This window comes from Montipora foliosa, chromosome 4, assembly GCF_036669935.1.
Source record: "Montipora foliosa isolate CH-2021 chromosome 4, ASM3666993v2, whole genome shotgun sequence".
Lineage (NCBI taxonomy): Eukaryota > Metazoa > Cnidaria > Anthozoa > Scleractinia > Acroporidae > Montipora > Montipora foliosa.
Genome location: NC_090872.1, coordinates 6,937,670 through 6,942,669, shown reverse-complemented (window position 1 = coordinate 6,942,669; position 5,000 = coordinate 6,937,670). Strand labels below are relative to the sequence as shown.

At 39.0% G+C, this 5,000-nt stretch overlaps 1 protein-coding gene across 1 annotated transcript in view; it reads left to right on the top strand.

Moving 5' to 3' along the window:
• The window catches only part of LOC137999667 (uncharacterized), a 31,962-nt gene that overhangs the window by 5,357 nt on the left and 21,605 nt on the right, over nt 1-5,000 (top strand). The gene's annotated exons all lie outside the window — the stretch shown is intronic.

Genomic DNA, 5,000 nt, shown 5'->3' with positions numbered 1-5,000 from the left:
GAATTTGAATGGTCCTGTCCTGAATGCTGCTTAGTCAGTTCGGTTTCTGCACCAAGTTTTCTTTCGGTAAACAACCGCCATCTTGTCCATCCTCTGTGTGAAACCTGCTCAAGGACCATCGCTTCTAATAACCGCTCCTTACGTTGTGCTTCATGTTCTAATTGGTATCATATAAATTGTGCTGCTGGTGAAACCCGCAGAATACAGTCAACTCGGCAGTCAACGGTGGACTTGCTCTGTATGTTGTTCGAGAGAGTTAATGGAAAATTTACCTTTCTATGATGCAGATAACAGTTTCGAAGACTCAGTTGATTTAGAACTGGATGCGGAAGAAAGGACGAACTGTAGTGATGGCCTATCTGATTTTGTGAAACAGTTGGAGTATGGCACTTCTAATAGAGATGTCAGATTAGTGCACTTGGGTCCACTTGAACGTGTGTGGTCTAAGGAACAAGATTGAGGAACTTAGATACCTCCAACAACTGTGTAAATTCGAAATTCTTGCAATCACTGAGACACATCTTGATAAAAAGGTGCCCGATACGGAAATATTAATTCCCGGAATGAAGTTCGTAAGATTAGATAGGAAGGGTCGTGAAGGAGAAGGATGTTTATTATATTACGGGGAGCATTTGCACGCTACTCATCGTAAAGATCTTCTCACAATAAATATCGAAGCAGAGTGGCTGCAAGTCAAATTCCCAAGTTCTTCTGTGTTGTTTGCAGTAATCTACAGACCGCCAAACGCTAGTGAATTCTTCGATCTTACTAGTTCCACCTTAGAAAAAGCATGGCTGAAAACGTCTATATTGTGCTACTCGGGGACTTCAACTGCGACTTTAAGACGGAATCGGAACAGTGTCCTAACAACAGAAAACTACCGGCGCTCTATTTTCGAAACGTTTAATATGCAAAATGTAGTAAATGCAAATACTAGAGAAACATTAACAACGAGTACTTTGTTAGATCTAATTGTCACAACAAGAACTGATCTTATGGGCAAGTGTGGTGTGGTCAGCATACAAGAAAGAAAGAAATGCAGTCACGTCAGCCTTGCGTAGAGCCAAAGCATCATACTTTACCAACATGTTCGAAGAAGTAAAGAAATCCAGTGCTTACTGGAACTTAATTAACAAAGCTACAAATCGCTCAGCACGCAACAGACCAATTGGCCCCCTTAAGAGAACCGACGGCAGTTTTGCTTTAATGGATAAGGAAAAAGCACAAATGATGAATGCATATTTTTCCGAGATAGACGAGAAATTAATTAAATCACTGCCAATGCCACAGCAGCTCGCTTTAGTAGATGTAAGTAAGTAACTTTATTTCAACTTGGGTTGATGAGGCTGATTAGGCCCCTATAGCAAATACATGCCAATATGCCGAGAAAAGTGAAATAAATAAATAAGTAAATAAATAAATAAATAAAAATTGTATATGCATATATACATGATCAATTAATAACTAACATTCTAACTATATCAATAAATAAACAATCCTAACTCCTAAAATTATTACAATGAATCATAGAAATCTGTACATTACAGATGTAGTTCTCTCACAGCCTTCTTAAATTCCTTAAGAATTTTCGTTGAACGTAATTTATCCGGTAAAGAATTCCACACTTTGGCACCAATAAAAGTTGTAGATTTTAGGCCAAAGTTTGTAGTTTTCTTACGTGGGACAACTAGCTTGTTGGTGCCTCTCAAGCACTTCACATTATTACGTACGACGAACAAGTCACATATATATCCCGGTAACATACCGTTAACAGCTTTAAAGATTAATATAGCAATGTCCTGTAGGCGACGATTGGACAAAGTTAAGCTGTAGTCATCATCACCATGAAGGGGCACCCGTTTGTTGTAGACACACCTTAGAGCTCTCACATTAAGCCTTTCCAGCTTCTGCTTATCAGACTCATTACAATTATTCCAGATCGCAGAACAGTAAGTAAAATAAGACATTACATACGAGTTGTAGAGGCACATCTTCGAAGAGATTGAAAGCGTGTTCTTCAGCCTGCTCAAAACGTCCAACTGATTTCCAACTTTCTTTGTAATCTTGCCAATGTGTTTGCTAAAATTTAGCCAGTTATCGATAGTTACGCCTAAAAGTTCTAAATGGTCTTTGATAGGAACCTGTACATCACTAATGCTAAAGGAAAGATCGTCAGGATAGTTTTTTGGAAGAATAATACATTTACATTTCTCGGGAATGAGCGCAAGCTTATTATCGTCAAACCAACGACTCGCAACAGCGAGATCGTTAGCACGATTAATAAGATAGAACAGATCATTAGGAAAAATATTAAAAAGAAGGGGCCCTAACACCGATCCCTGAGGTACACCCTTAGGGTAACACCTCAGTTAGAGTCACCTAAAAATCCTATTTCAATTACAAACCGTTCTGTTGAAGAAAAGATAAATAAACTTAAGACCAATAAGTCCGTTGGACCTGATGACATCTCTCCCAAACTTCTGAAATTGGCAGGAAAGGCTATTGTACCAGTATTAGTCAACCTTTATAATTACAGCATTGAAAAACGAATTGTTTTTTCCTTGTGGAAGACTGCTCGATTAACTCCGCTTTTTAAAAAGGATGATAAAACAGACTGTGGAAATTATCGACCTGTCTCCCTTTTAAGCGTATCTAGTAAGATCCTAGAAGCAGAAATAAAAGATAGACTGGTGCAGCATGCTTTTGTTCACAATCAGTTACTTACAGAGAAGCAATGGGCGTACCGACGAGGCTACTCGACTGAGCTCCTCCTTGTACATCCGACAGAAATATGGAGGAGAGCTTTAGACTCCGGTAATGTTGTTGCAGTAGCCTTTGTGGGACTTCAGAAAAACGTTTGACAGCGTATCACATGAAATCTTAGTGAAAAAGCTGGAATATAATTTCGGTATCACGGGAGTGTTACTAGATTGGATTAGGACTGCTTGAGTGGAAGAATGCAGTTCACTGTGCTTAATGGAGTCAAATCTGACATGTTACCAGTAACAACTGGCATACCACAGGGATCTGTTTTAGGCCTTATTTTCACTTTATTTACTAACGATCTGCCCGCCGAGATTACCATGGGATCTCTGTTTATGTACGCTGATGATACGTCAATCTTCTGCATCGGAGAGTCTGCAGATGCGGCGATTGCTTCTTTGAACCGAGCTCTACAGGAGGTTTACAGGTGGTGCTTAGAAAATCGCTTAACCCCTCACCCGGCTAAGAGCGAAGTTATGTTAATTAGTACACAAGCCATTATAAGACCGCTTCCTCCTATATTTTTGGGTAAATCGGTTTTAAGCTATGTCACAAAATCGCGTCTTCTCGGAATGGTCGTGGATGATAAGCTTACTTGGATATCACATATGCTAGAACTAAAGAAAAACTTTGCAAACAAAATAGACTTATTGTGGCGCTCAAGGTTTTTACCCAAATATGTCCTTTTAAAGTTTTACTTTAGTGTAATATTACCTTCTGTGAAGTATGGTATTTTATGGGGTTCGTGTACAAATTCGGATCTTCTGTGCTCAATTGAGAAACTACACTGCAGAGCAGCTAAAATTGTCTATAACTTATCCAAAGATACAGCATTTAGTGAAGCTCTCAACGTTTCGGGATGGGATAAGTCTGGGATACGATCAGTTTAGATTACAAATTTCAAATATTTAAACTTTTATATAGAGCGAGTAAAGTCTCACTACCTGAGTGTCTGATTAATAACATTTTCATAAAGCGGGAATGCAGCTATTCACTAAGAGACCAAGAAGCAATCACGATACCCAGACTCAATACTAGATTGCTAAAGGACTCACTAACATATCGAGGTTCAGTGCTTTGGAACTTTGTCAACCATTATGTCAAAAATGTAGGTAGTATCGACCCCAAGAAACTTCGTAGTCTACTCAGCAGAAATGATCACTTCAGGAGTTTTACCTTTACTGGTTTATCAGATTCAACAGTTAGGAATAAATTAACTGATTATACGTATTTTTAAGTTGAGATGTACCCTGGGTGCCAGAGACTTTTCTAGCGCGGTTTCCGGTTTTCAGTCACCTCTTGCTGCTGCTGTCTGCTTTATTTGTTATTTTCGCTATATTCGTTATGTTTGTTATTTTCGTTGTATTTGTGGGGCCCCCTTGCCTTCTCTTGCTTGAAGAATTGTTATTCTTGCTGCTGCTCTTAACAAATGTTTTGTTATATAAGTTATTCTCGCGATTGCGTGCATTTCTGGACATATCTCGACTTTTATGGAATTTGGCTGGAGGCTAAACTCGCTTGTGTGCGGTATCCGGTTGTATCATTCGAAGTCAGATCGTTACAGAGTGACTTCATTCCACAAAAAGTTAGATCATTCCACTTAGAAATAACCAGATAACAAGTCTTTAAAATAATTGAATAAATAATAATCGTTATTATGTCCGGATCTGCCATTACGACATTCGCCGACATGCTTTTTTATTGGTTAATTGCCTCTTACCTGGGGAAGTGAATTTTCCCGAGGTATTGGGGTAGCTGTCATGGGAGACGTCTCTATTGTTTCCATGACATATCTAAGCTCCAGACGATAAAATTTACTTTGGGAAAAATTGGTCACATTTTGAAAAATCAGTTTCCCGAGATAAACTGTCAGCAAGTCGAGTTTACCTAGCTAAAACGTTTGCAGCATGACCACTCAAAATCTGAAAGATTAAAGCGCAAAATATCTAGCAAATCTCTTATCTAATGGCATATTTATTTGATAATTCACTCTATTCCTCAGCCAACAGTTGGTTTTCGTGCAAAGGAGCGAGCGATATGACAACGGTGAATGAGTCAACCGGAAACGGGAAAGTGTCATTTTTAATCATTAAAACGTCACCAGTAACAATGCTGTGACCTCGCATATTATGCCGATCGGATATGTGGTCGTGAATATTGGTGTCGTGAGTGTGTAGACAAAATATTTTCAGCCTCTAGTGTCGATTAGTCCGCAGTTCCGAGGTTAGTTCTGAGCA